The sequence below is a fragment of the Macrotis lagotis genome, chromosome 3 (assembly GCF_037893015.1).
Source record: "Macrotis lagotis isolate mMagLag1 chromosome 3, bilby.v1.9.chrom.fasta, whole genome shotgun sequence".
In the NCBI taxonomy this organism is placed as follows: domain Eukaryota; kingdom Metazoa; phylum Chordata; class Mammalia; order Peramelemorphia; family Peramelidae; genus Macrotis; species Macrotis lagotis.
This window is the reverse complement of record NC_133660.1, coordinates 116710733-116725285: the sequence shown is the minus strand read 5'-3', so window position 1 is coordinate 116725285 and position 14553 is coordinate 116710733. Positions and strand designations below refer to the sequence as shown.

At 36.4% G+C, this 14553-nt stretch overlaps 1 protein-coding gene across 3 annotated transcripts in view; it reads left to right on the top strand.

Moving 5' to 3' along the window:
• The window catches only part of FHIP1A (FHF complex subunit HOOK interacting protein 1A), a 352578-nt gene that overhangs the window by 79060 nt on the left and 258965 nt on the right, over positions 1-14553 (top strand). Inside the window, exon 1 of one of the 3 annotated variants that reach the window (XM_074229137.1) lies at positions 9996-11289. The exons of the other annotated variants lie outside the window; for them this stretch is intronic. The gene's annotated coding sequence lies outside the window, so the exon portion shown is untranslated. Of the gene's footprint in view, positions 1-9995; positions 11290-14553 lie in introns of those variants that run through there. 3 annotated transcript variants of the gene reach the window in all.

The following is a 14553-nucleotide window of genomic DNA, read 5'->3' as shown; positions in this document are numbered from 1 at the left end:
GCTGGAGAAGTTAGATTTGAGGTCAATATAATTGTCAGCTGAAGGATTGTCTAAGTATAATTCATTTGTTTATACACATACCATGGAAGGCAGTGTGGTGTAGTGATAGAAGCCCAGGCCCGGGGGGGGGGGGTCACAGAGCCTCTTCTAGTGGACTACAAGCTTTGGTAAATCTTTCCATATAATAATGATCTCTATTATGACTGTGGCATCAAGTTGGTTGAATTATACCATACTCGGGGTCCTGTTTCAGCCTTAAAACATGAGATATTTGTTTCTGCCAGTTTGTAATGATCATATCCATTTTTGTATTCTCTATAGTGCCTTGATGAATGCTTTGCACATAGGTATTCAATAAATAATTGCCTAACATTCCTTCCAATTTGGTATTCAATAAATACTGGGATGGTGGTCCTTCCTTTATAATTTTGTCTCTCCCCCCACTAATTCTACATTTATACAACACTTTTTTTCAACTACCTTGCAAATAGTTGTGTCTCCATTTTGCAGATGAAGAAACTGAGGCTTAGAGAGGTTAATTGACTTGCCTGGGATCATATAGCTGATAGGTATTAGATCTACAAACTCAGATTTTCTAAGTCTAAGGCCAGTGATTTGTCAAAATTACTTTATATTTCAAATTAAAGACACACAGTAGCAAGAACAACAAAATCCAACCTAGCTACCCCCTTTGTTTCCACTGTTAAAGCTTTGCCTTATATGACTTATTGAAATAGATGATTTGAATCTCCAGTGAATTAGAAAGAGTGTAATTGCATCTATATTGTATCTTCAGGCTGGCAAAATTGGGATGCAGCCTCATTGTTTTGGTGCTTGGCTGCATAACTGTTGCTTCTTAAGAAGCAAACTTTTAAGTTGTAGTTTGAGGTTTTTCTTCAGAAGTTGATATGTGTGTTCTGCCCACTGTATCTCCAGACATCCATGCATGTGGTTTTCCTCAGGGCTGGAATGAGTTTCTTTTGCATCTTAACTATTGAGTAGAAAAAGTTACTATTTACTATGGCCAAGTATTATGCTCTGGGACTACAAATACAAACCTGGAAACAATCTCTATCATCAAAGAAATTATGCTCTAATGGGGGGAGACAATGTGTACAGGGAGATGGTGGCTATTTTGGTTTGGGAAGTTATAGGAATTTTAAGTGTTGCTATTGCACCCTTGACTGACAAGATGTAAGCAATAAATTGCTGTTGACCATTCCCGCCAGTGGATCTCTGACCCAGATGGAGCTGTAACCAACACAACTGGGAGGCAAATGGAGTAACTGTGATTCCAGGTTTAGTGTCACTATTTTGGTATTTGAGATTGAGAATGATAGGTAGCTCTGACAGGGTGTAAAGTGCCCCTGAAGGGCTGGATAAGCTCATATTTTATCATTGTATACAATTTCCATGCACTAGACCCTTACTTTAGTGACAGAACCTTGCTGTATGAATGACATCAATACTCTGTCAACTAGTCCCACCACAAGAGGTACCAGTCTTCTTCCTATGGCTTGCTTGGCTCATTTATCTGTCACTTGTCAGTGTACTGCTGAGCCAGCCTGGAATCAGTGAAACTTTTAGCTCTGTGTTTCCAGTTAGGATCCAGGGCTGCATTCAATATTTCCCCAGGTGTAGACTGATACTTCACCTGATCATCTTAAGATTGATGCTTGATCCCTGGAACTTAGATGATGCTATCAATCAGTCTGTTTTCTCTTGTAGGTCTCTCTTTTTTCCTTTTCCTTTTTTTTAGTTTTTTTTTTTTTTGCAAGGCAATGGATTAAATGGCTTGCCCAAGGCCACACAGCTAGGTAATTATTATATGTCTGAGGCCGTATTTGAACTCAGGTGCTCCTAACTCCAGGGCCGGTGCTCTATCCACTGTGCCACCTAGCCACCCTTCTTTCTCTTTTTTTTTTCAATGTGCTCCCTTTCTAGGACAATCATTAGCTTCTCATCATTCTTGGTTGGTGATCTCAAGATGTTTATCTAGTTGAGCTGGAAGAATTTTCAGAATCCTGGGGGTATAGTCTAACATTGACTTCTAGGTGCCTGGTTACTTCTTTAAGCATGGAAGCACAAAAGAGGTTGAATATCTAAGATTTTCCTCTTTCCTCATTACTTCAGTTCTGCATCTCTTGCCCCCTTTGCTTGACAAATTTTCGTTTATCTCCTCTTCATTAATCATCACTCCAGTTCTGATGCCCTTCCCCCACTCCCATTGCTTCTTGAGTTTGAATATTGAAGAAGGCTCCTATTCCCTGTTATAAGTCTCTTTCCTCTTATCTGCCTTCCAAAATGATCTTTCCAAGGAACACATGTGACACTGTGTTGGTCCTTCCCTGCCCTTGAAAAGCCTCCAATGGATTTCCACTATGATAATAATGAAAATGAAACTCTTTAATCTCCCATTTGAAGTTATCTGTAATCTGATTTTGTCTTATGTCTAACCTTTTTACAGAATCACTGCATTTCTCAATTGGAGGGGGCCTGAAAAAATCCTCATTATAATATGCTTAGTTATTGATCTTTCTGCTTCTACTTGGAGACCTCAGCCATTATCTTTTTTGATAGCTTTCATTGTTGGAAGTTCTTTATTCTTGACATCAAATTCAAATTTACTACTTTGCAATTTCTACCATTTGGCTAAATTCTTTTCCCCAGGGCTAAAAAGAATGTCTAATCCTATTTTCTATAAGATAGGTCTTCAAATATTTGAAGGCAGACATTTCATATTATTATTTTTCATTCATGAACTGCAAGTCATTCCTATCTTCATTCCTCCCATCCATGTGCTTGTGCTTATCTGTGTTTTCTTTTTTCTTATGTATATTTCTTTCTCTTTCTTTTTTCTTTCCCTCCCTTCCTCCTTCCTTCCTTCCTTCCTTCCTTCCTTCCTGCCTGCCTGCCTGCCTGCCTGCCTGCCTGTATTTTTAATTTTTAGAACAAGACAAATATTTTATAACAAAATACATATAACATAGACTGTATATGAAACTGAGAATTTATTAGGCACAACTTGCTATTCTTTTTAAATGTACAATAGTTATCATGTAAATTTCTTTTTCCCCCTTTCCCCCCCCAGAAATGACTAACATTGGTCACAAATTGATATGTATCTGCAAAATCATTTTATACATACTTCTATTTATCAATTCTTTCTATGGATACAGATAGCATCTTCCTTTATATATCCTTTTTTTTGTTAATCCAGGTTTTTATAACAGTCAAAATGACTTATTCATTAAAAGTTATTCTGAAAACAATTTTGCTGATACTATAACCAGCTTTCTCATGGTTCTGCTAATTTCTCTTATTTTATGCAAGTCTGTTCATGTTTTTCTAAGATCAGAATATATGTTCTCTTCATCTCTACTTATAATTTTATCTTCCTTCCTTATTATCATAGTAACAAGCATTTAAGTGCAACTAGGTGAATATGGAGTCAAAAAGACTCATCTCTCTGAGTTTAATCTGGCCTCAGACATTTACTTAGTAGATGTGAACCCTGGGCAAGTCATTTAACCTTGTTTGCCTCAATTTTCTCACCTATAAAATGTACTGGAGAGGGAAATGGCAAACCACTACAGCCTCTTTGCCAAGAAGATCCCAAATGGGAGCCATGAACAGTTGGGCCTGACAGAAACAACTCAATAGATATAAAATAAGCCCTCATAAACCCTCAGCATTTCTATATATGATTAGCAAGATATAGCAGAAAGGGCTAGAAAGAGAAATCCCATTCAAAGTAACTTCAGACAATATAAAATATTGGGGAGTCTACCTGCCAAAGCAGACTCAGAAACTTTTTGAAAACAATTACAAAACACTTCTCACAGAGATAAAATCAGATTTAAATAACTGGGCAAATATAAATTGCTCATGGATAGGCAGAGATAATATAATAAAAATGACAATATTACCAAAATTAAACTACTTGTTTAGTTCTCTACCAATCAAAATTCCAAGAAATTACTTTAATGAGTTAGAAAAAATTGTAAGTAAATTCATATGGAGAAATAAAAAGTCGACAATCTCCAGGGATTTAATGAAAAAAAGTGCAGAAGAAAGTGGCTTAACCCTACCTGATCTAAAATTATATTACAAAGCATCAGTCATCAAAACTGTCTGATATTGGCTAAGAAATAGAATGGTGGATCAGTGGAATAGACTAGGTGTAATAGCAAGAATTGATTATAGTAATCTGCTGTTTGATAAACCCAAGAGTCCAGCTATTGGGATAAAAACTTTCTCTTCAATAAAAGCTATTGGAAAATTGGAAGTTAGTATGGCAGAGACTTGGATTAGACCCACACTTCACACCCTATACCAAGATAAGATCCAAATGGATACAGAATTTAGACATAAAAAAAATATTGTAAGAAAACTAAGAGATCAAGGAATAGTTTACATGTAAGTTCTATAGCAAGGGAAGCAGTTTATGTCCACAGAAGAGATGGGGGAATATCATTAAAAATAAACTAGACAATTTTGACTACATTAAATTAAAAAGCTTTTGCACAGATAAAATCATTGTAACCAAGATCAAAAGAAATGTAGCGAACTGGTAAAAATTTTTACAACTAGTATTCCTGACAAATGACTCATTTCTAAAATACACAGAGAACTGAGTCAAATTTTTAAAAAGACAAGCTATTCCCTAATTGACAAATGGTCAAAGTATATGTAAAGGCAATTTACAGATGAGGAGATCAAAGCAATCCATAGACATATGAAAAATTGTTCCAAATCACTAATTATTAGAGAAATGCAAATAAAAGCATCTCTGAGATACCACCTCACGCCTCTCAGACTGGCCAATATGACTAGAAAAGGCAATGATCAATATTGAAAGGGATGTGGGAAATCCGGGACACTAATGCATTGTTGGTGGAGTTGTGAACTCATCCAACCTTTCTGGAGAACAATTTGGAATTACACCCAAAGGGCAACAAAAATATGCATATCCTCTGATCTAGCAATACCACTACTGGGTCTATACCCTGAAAAGATGATTAAAAAGGGTAAAACATCACTTGTATAAAAATATTCATAGCAGCCCTGTTTGTGGTGGCAAAGAATTGGAAATCAAGTAAATGTCCTTTAATTGGGGAATGGCTTAGCAAACTGTGGTATATGTATGTCATGGAACACTATTGTTCTATTAGAAACCAGGAGGAATGGGAATTCAGGGAAACCTGGAAGGATTTGCATAAACTGATGCTGAATGGGATGAGCAGAACCAGAAGAACCTTGTATACTCTAACAGCAACATGGAGTGGTGGGGACTTGCTCATTCCATCAGTGCAACAATCAGTCACAATATTGGGGTATCTGCACCATGTGTAGCCAGAGTAAGAATTGTTCAATTTGAACAAAGACCAAGACTATTATCTTTAATTTAAAAAACACCATTATCTTATTATGTAATTTTGCTATAATATAATTTTTTTGTAATGCTGTGTATTTATTTTATTTTATATATTTAAGTATTCTGAGATAATGTTTATGGACTTCTCCAGAACATCAAAATAGTCTTTGAGACAAAAAAGGCCAAGAACTCCTGGTTGAACCAGTAGACTTGGGGTTAGTTCTGCCTCTGATAATAGTGACCATGTGACAATGTGACCATTTAAGTTCTCAGGGCTGCAGGTAACCTTCTAAGATTGTATTAGTAGCACATATTTGCCAGACTGCATTTAAAGAGAGTTTCTCTGTGAAACTGGACTACTCCCCCACCCTCACTTCCTCAGCATCTAGTAGTCTTTTGTGAAATAGCCATTTTAATAAATGTTTGATCAGTTAAATAAAATTAGATTCTATATGAATGGGAAATACTGTAGCTTTGGTGATCTCAAAACTGATAGGACAATTGGTCAAGGTAAATCAAAACCTCTTTCCTCTTTCATCTGTCTGCTAAATTTTTGATAATTTTAGTTAGACTTGAATTGTTCTAGCTACTAAATAAGTCTGTATACTTAGAGAAATTCATCAGGTTCATATAACTCCTATAGCTTTGTTTTATTTGAAAAGTTCATCTCTAATAGAGATAGGTCATGTTTGTGAATTTAAAAAAATCATTCTCTGCTAAAGGAAAAATGAGACCCTTCTTCTCCTCTAGTTTTTCCTTTCATTTTGGTATTGGAAAAGTGCCCCTCTGATGATATTTTTTAGCATATCAGCTTGAGAAAGAACAAGTCATTGATTTCTGGGAAATAGTTCATTTCCATTGGTTGTCTTGAGGCTGGAAAGACCCTCTGCTCTTGTAACTTACATCATCTAGCCTTCAAAGGCCACATAAAAGTTTGCTGGGCAAGAATGACCAATGTAAAATAAATTGAAAAAGGTTAAAGGGAAAGCTGTGCTAAGAGCTTCTCATAAATGAATACTCATCATAAAAATGTAGCAGTTTCTCCAAGTGACAGATTAACTTGGGCCCATGCCTTGCTTTTAAATAATCTGTTGTGCTGTAGTTCTGTTGGTATACAAGCCAGAGGTCATTGCCTAAATCAGACTTAGGGTTTCTTTCTCACTCAATAAAGGAAAGCACAGAAGCTCTCAATGAGGATTTATACAGGGCCATTTTATTTGCTCTTACTTTGCAAATGCAGTATGTCCAGGATTTAGCCAGTAATGAATGGCATTGAGGAACACCAAAGGTCTAGTTTCTGAACTTTCAGCTAGAGATTTAAAAAAAAAATAACATTTATTTTTTGAGATTTCGAATTCCACATTTTCCCCCACAAAAGAGAAAAAAACATGAGAAAGAAAAAAAAAGACAATAAATTTACTAAAAAAGTAGAAATAGAATGCTCTGGTCTACATTCAGGCTCCATAGTTCTTTCTCTTAACGTGGATGGCATTTTCCATCTTAAGTCTTTTAGAACTGAGAATTATCAGGGGTGGCTAGGTGGTGCAGTGGATAAAGCACTGGCACTGGAGTCAGGAATACCTGGGTTCAAATCCGGTCTCAGACACTTAATAATTACCTAGCTGTGTGGCCTTGGGCAAGCCACTTAACCCCATTTGCCTTGAAAAAAAAAGTATAAAAAAAGAATGGAGAATTGTCTTTGATCATAGTATTGCTGAGAAGAGTTAAGTCTATCATAGTTGATCATTACATAATGTTGTTGTTAAGATATACAATGATCTAATTCTTCTGACTTTACTCAGCATCATTTCATGTATGTCTTTACAGGTTTTTCTTAAATCCTGCTCATGATTTCTTTTTCTCCTTTTTTTTAAAAAAATGTTTTCTCAATTACATGTAAAAGCAATGTTAAATATCAATTTTTAAAAATTTTGATTCAAAAATTCATTCTCTCCTTTCCTTCCTTCCTCCCCTTGAGAAGTAAGCAATTTGCTATAATTTATACATACATGTTCAGCCATGTAAAACATATTTCCATATTACCCATGTTGTGAAAGAAACAGGAAAAAAACTCAAGAAAAATAAAGTTTTTTTTTTAAAGTATGCTTTGATCTGCATTCAGAGTTCATAAGTTCTTTGTCTGGAGAAACTGGATCTTTTGTGTAATACTCTCTTCATTGATAAAGAGAAAGATGACTCCAAATCTCATGCTGAGTGAGGGGTAGAGTTGGTTCAAGCCACTCATTATTTCTTATAGAACAATAGTATTCCATCACATTCATACACCACAATTTGCACAGCCACCCCCCCCCCAGTTGATGGGCATTCTCTCAATTTCCAATTCCTTGTCACTACAAAAAAGAACTGCTATAAATAGTTTTGTATATGTGGTTGCCTTTCCCTTTTTTATGATCTTTTTAGTGTACAGATCCAGTAGTAGTATGCACAGTCTTATAGCCCTTTTAGCATAGTTTCAAATTGTTTTTCAGAATGGTCAGATCAGTCCACAACTCCATCAATAGTGTATTAGTGTCCCAGTTTTTCCACATCCCCTCCAACATTGATCTTTTTCCTTTTCTGCCATATTCTAGCTAGGGATATTTGCAAAAGGGGATTTTTTTTTTGTACCTAGAAAAGAGATTTTAAAGATTCATGTTCTTGACTCCTGTTACCTATTTACATGTACTGCTCGAGTTTCATAGAATAAGTGAGATCCTAGTAGTTCATCATTTTAGGAAAGATGTAGACAAGCTGGATAGTGTTCAGTGTGGGGTTGCCAGCAGGCAACTTTTCAGGAAGCTAAAGATCAGTCAAATCAATTCCACAGACATTTACTGAACACTTGCGGAGTATCAGATATTGCTAAGTGTGGAGGATACAAGAAAAGCACCAAGCCCAAGACAGGTTAAATGAGTTGCTCAAGATCACACAGTTAGACAATGAAGAACAGAACTAGAATTTTAACTCAAGTCCTGTAACTTCCAGGTCATTGCTTTTTCTGATACCTTGTTACTTTCATATATTTAAAGAGTTGGACAGACAGTGTTGATTTGATCCCAGAAGGCAGAACTAGGAGCAAAGGATAGAAATTGAAAAGAGGAAGGTTATAAGGAAAAACTACCTAACATTTAGAGCTTTTCAAAAGAAAAATGAACTGCTTTGTGAAATTAGGGTTTCCCCTAATGGGAAGTCTTGGAGCAAGGACTGGTTGACCATGCAAGTGGTATCACAGTATTTTAGCTTTGTAAGGGACCTTTGAAGCACTGTAATTCAATCCACATCTAAACTCACAGCAATAATAGCTAACATTTATATATCACCTACTATGTGCCAGTACAAATATTATCTAATTTGAACTTGAAAAACAACCCTGGGAGGTAGATATTACCATTATTTCCATTTTACAGTTGAGAAGACTGAGGCAAATATAATTTAAATCAATTGACCAGGATCACACAATTGGTTAAGCGTCTGTGACTGGATTTGAACTCAGGTTTTCCTAATTTTGAGACCAGCCTCTATCTACTGTGCTACTGACAATCCTTTCTACAGTATACCTAACAAGTGACCACTCAACTTTTAGTTAAAGACGTTTAATGAGGGATAACCCTTCATTTCTCACTTCATTTTTGTTCAGAAGCTTTTCCTAACCTAGTGTACACATAAGTGCTTCTTGATTGACTGACTGATATCAAGCTTAAATCTATTTCTTTGCAATGTTTACCCACAGTTCCTGAAGCCAAACAAGTTGATTCTTTCTTCCACATGCTAGCCCTTTAGACACTTAAAGACAGTTTTCCTGTCTCTCTCTTGAGTATTCCATTCTAGAGATTTAAACTTGTCCAGTTCCTTCATTAGGTCCTTGTTTGGCATCATAGACTGATTTCCTTTCTCTGGACATTCTCCCCCTTGTCCATGTCTTCCCTATAGTACGTCTAGAAGTTAATCCACAATTATCCAGTTATGGGTTGACAGTGAAGGGATTCCTTTTTCAGTACTGATGGAATTCATGCTTCTCCTCATGCTCTGCATTAACTTTTTTGGATTATCTAACTGTTGCTTCATAACTTCAGGATAAAATACAAAATCTCTACTGCCTTTAGGATGAGATACAAATTGTTCCTTTGGTATTTCAAACCCTTCTCAGTTTGACTCTAGTTTACTTTTCCAACTTTATTATACATTGTTCCCTTCACATAATCAATGATCCTGGCAAAAATAGACAAAACGCTCTCTCCCATGTGAGGTTTTTTGTGACCCCCCTCTAGATGTTAGTACCTACCCCCCATTATCTTATATTTGCTATGCACAGATTTGGTTATGTGGTTTCTAGTCTTCTTCAATCCTCATCCAGTATATAATTTCTTTGAGGGTAGTAATTATTAGCTGGGTTGGGTATTTTATTTTAGTCTTTTTGTTTCTAGTGTTTAACTCAGTCCTTGAAATAACACTTAATTTAAGTTTATTCATTGATCTTCTATATGATACTTATAGAAGTTTCTGCATTGAGAAGTGGGATTGGAATTGATGAACTTTAAGATCTTTTCCAGCCCTAAAATTATTTCAAAATGTATTTCATCTAATTTTTGCTTAAAGTACTTTTTTTTAAAGGTTTCTGTAAGGCAAATGGGGTTAAGTGGCTTGCCCAAGGCCACACAGCTAGGTAATTATTAAGTGTCTGAGACCGGATTTGAACCCAGATACTCCTGACTCCAAGGCCGGTGCTTTATCCACTTCGCCACCTAGCCGCCCCTAAAGTACTTTTTTAGTTCTCAATTTATTTATTTTAAAAATTTGTTTCTCTTGTTTTCACATCATTCCCAAATATCTCTCTCCCCCTCACCTAATTCAGATCGAGCTCTAATTACAAAAAAAGTAAAAAAAGAAAGCAATTCTATAAAATCAATTAATATATCAACCAAGTCTGATGGGGTCAGATAATGTCCCAGTCCTATAATCTCTCACTTCTGCATGTGAAGGAGGGAAGTGCCTTTGTTCATTGTTTCTTTAAGAACTCTTACTTTTTTTTTAAGTACTGAAGGGCTCCCTAATTTTATCCAGTGTAGGTACTTCCTGCACTCATGTAGACAGCCACATTTCTCTGACTTAGTAGACTTTGTTATGAGCTCTTATGGGTGAAAAAATTGAAGAATGAATGAAAAGACAAGGTGATAAGAATATCCACTAAGTGCTTTCCAAGTGCCAGGCAAGTGCTAAAGTGTGGGAATAAAAAAAAAAACAGAAAAGAAAGATTCTCCCTACTCCAAAAGATCTTACATTTTAATAGAGGAGAGATACAACATGAAGGGGAGTAGGAAAAAAGTTGGGGGAGGGAGGGAGGCAGAGTAGCTTTGGTTGGAGATGGAGCAGTTTGGCAGGGAACTGGTTGTAGAGAGTGGGCAGTTTGACTGAATTTTCTCATGCTATGGAGGATCCAGACAGGAATTCATCAGTCATTAAGTTGGTTTCAACAGGGTCAGGCAGGTAGAATTGTTTTGATCTTTGTTTTCATATAGGTCCAATGACAATACAGGATAATGTGAGAATTGGATTTAAGTGAGGCAGAATTACATAGAGTTGTCACCCTTGCTCTCTTTTCCAGAGTCATCCAAGTCCAGTGGAAGCCAAGAGTCAAGATGATTGGTGATGGCCTGAGATATAATGGATGTTCTTTCATCTTTATTATCTGACCAAGCCCTAAGCTCTAAGATACCTTCAAGGCCCTTGGAACAAATTGTTCTCATTCTCTCATTCCACTATGGGAAGCCTTCACATACTTGGGGTAGACACTCCCCTAATTCACTGTTGAGTTTGTGACTCATTGGTTATCCTCAACATGACTTAGCCTGTCTACCTAAATGGTTTTACTAGAGTATGGCCCTTGTGCATGCTACAGCTTCTTTGAGCCACAGGTGAGAACTGAGTGTTAGTTGAACACAAAGGTGGAAGAGCATCTCTGAAAAGGGTTCAATAAGCCCTCACTCCAGAGACACTGGTCATCCTTGAACACCCATTATTAAATATAGCTTGATAAAAAAGTAATTAATTCAACACCTTAATTTCAAATCTGTCCTACCTTTCTTCCTTAACTTCCCTCTATTATCTTCTATGTACTTAAAAGTGTTTCTTTGTTCCTCTTTTCTTTTTATTTTCTCTGGCATCACTGCCATTGAACCCCTCCCTCCCCACAATCATATTCAATTAAAAAAAGACAAAAGCTTCAAAATTAGGCAAAAGAAATTCATTAACTTAGCATAGTGTCTGGTATGTAGTAGGCACATAATTGATTGATTAATATTGGCCATCCTCCAAAATGTAAGTCTCATATAACATCTGGAATCCATCAGTTCTCAGTTAGGTGTTGGGTATTATGCTTCATCTTCAGTCCTTGTGAATTGTGGTAGGTCATGGCATTGATTAGTGTTCCTAAGACTAAGACAATCCAACTCTCTGGACAAAAGCTAAAAGAATATTCAACAAAAAGTACAGCTATTCATAGGTTTAAGAGTCTTCTTTCTTAGTTCAAGTCTTGGCTTTGTGCAGCACCAATGTTTTATCCCTGAGCTTTTTTTTTTTTTTGACCTTACAGAAGACTACTTTCTTTTCTCCCATCCTGATGGATGAGAGTCATGGCAATTCTCCCCAAACTCAAAGGAGCTAGAAAGTTATCCTCACACTCCAGGATTTGCTCACCCTGGAAGACAAAGATGGAATTGATTGACTTACAAAGTATCATTGTACTGAGTGCTTATTTTGCTTTTTCCCAGGAACAGAATTTGAATTGGGTTCTATGAGGCTGGTTTGAATTGGCTCTCGTCAAGTCTCTTGATAATGTTATTTTATGTGGAGAAGGTATGAAATAGGCAAGATTTTTTTTTGGTTTAGTTTTTTACATATATTACAAAATAGATGAAAATTGAATCCCTCCAGCTTAAATAGCTGAATAAATTGCTATCCAGTAATAGAAATAATAGTTATTTATAAAGTACCTTTTAAGTTGCAAAATATTTTACACTTGTTATCTCCTCTGAACCATAAAATAACCTTGTGAGGTTAAGTATGATTATTCCCATTTTATGCATGAGGAAACTGAGACTTTGAGAGTTTGAATGAGTTGACCTGGTCACACTAATTATCACTGGAAATAGGATTTGAACTGTTCTTTCTGATGAAATTTCAGAATTCCATCCTCTATGTGAAGCTGCTCGTTGGAATTTATTCACTTGCTTACTTGTGACAAAAGCCAAATCAGTAGAAATGTGAAGAAGAAGTTGTTATCACAGAAATCCTTTTATTGTTTAACTATAGTGCTTACAGTCTGAAGACTATAATTTTAGAGTAAACTTCCGAGAAAGTGATATATTCCTTTTTATTCATAGGTTCGAAGGTCTAGCCATACCTGAGTAGCCCATTCATGGTTCTTTGTGTTCCATATGATCTGGACATAAATGTGAAACCTTGTTATGTGAGATAGTTGCATGCTTTAAAAAGTATAGACTCTTGAAAACTTTTCAAAATCAACAAGCACAATTTATGTTGGAAAGTTAGGATTTATAGGATTGTTTTACATTTTAGTTTTGAAGTTTGCTTGAAAGAAGAAAAAAAGGAAAGTATGAATGAGAGAAGGAAATTTTATTGAAATTTCATTTATAGGTTGTGTTTTATCAGTAACTCAAATTCCTATATTATGTTAATGTTTGCAGAAGGCTTTCTTTATATCATTTCTGTGCGTTGGGTTGTTATATCTAACTTCTAGATTAGAGAACAGACTCTTGCCCAAGATTATATAACTTGTAAGTATCTAAGGTAGAATTTGAACCCAAGTATCTTGTGGCCAGAGAGAGGGACAGTTGTACCCACCCAGGGATGCCAAAAATCTTGCCGGAGCAACTGGGATGGGGTGATATAGCTATGATTTGTTTGAGTGAAACACTCACTAAGTTCTTATTTGGAGAGAAAAGAAAGACTTAGAATTTAATTCATAGGTTGCAACAATTTACATATTACTAGAAAAAGTTCACAAGTTAGTTGCTTTGGAGAAGCAGCTAGATAGTGAGTTTCTTAAAGGAGATAGTAGTTTCTAAGAAGTTAATAAAATTAAGCAAAAAGAGATGGTGGAGAGGGAATAGCAAAGAGGATAGTCAAGTTAAAAGGGGAAAGGAAAAGGAAACAACCATGAGGTAGTGACTTAGTTTAAATCAACATGGATCCAGCCATATGGTTCTGGGACCATATTAGTCCAGCGGTGTGGAGCTAGAGCATGTGAATCCTTAGAGAAAGGAAGAGGAAAGGAGCCAGGGCAACCCATCTGGGAGTTAAGTAGGATGAAGAGGGTATGTTGGGGTGGAAATTTGCTCAATATAATTCTGTGGTGGATTGAATAGACCTGGTGTTTAAGGAGTGGCTAATACCTGGTATAGGAGTGGTGGAGTCATTGGCATCCTCCAAGGGTGGGGCATAATTAATACTTGGTGTGACTGCATGTAAGCTGTGTTCCTTAGTACTATGTAAGAGTGGTCTTTGTTGTCCTTTAGAGCATACTTACCATCTAGGGGCACCATTCATGCCCCTCCCAAGGGTGTGACCAAGGTTGGACTCATGGCCACCCACCAAACCCAGAAAGAGGGATACCTAGAGGGGGTTTCTAAAAGGCAATTTAACAGTACAGGAAAATTACAAGGCCCCTTTAAAATACAAAAGGGTTACACATATCTGATCAGAGGTTCTCTGCTACATCCTGATTCCAAGGTCAATACTGCATTATTTCTTTCACCCTTGCTTCTCAATTTTTGAAAATAACAAAAAAAAGATTTTCTGTCTTTGGAATAGCAAGATCTCAATGCTTTCCATTAAAGTCCTCCTTTGGATGCCTCAGGATAGTTATGGAGGTGACCCTAATTTACTTATTAGTTTGTTTCTTTACTCTGGAATTTTATACTTTTTTCAAAAAATCAGCAAAAGCTATCCTTATCTCCAACCCATTCTACATGCTTCACCCCTCCCCCGACTCCTTTCCCAAATTGAAAATGAAATAAAAACAAAACCCCATGTAAAACAAATTTCCCCATTGGCTAGGGGTGGGGTGTGTTTGTGTGTGTGTGTTTTCTGTCTGTTTGTCTGTATGATCCTGTTTTCTTGAACACTATCAGTGAAGCATGAGCTTTGATATGCTCCAT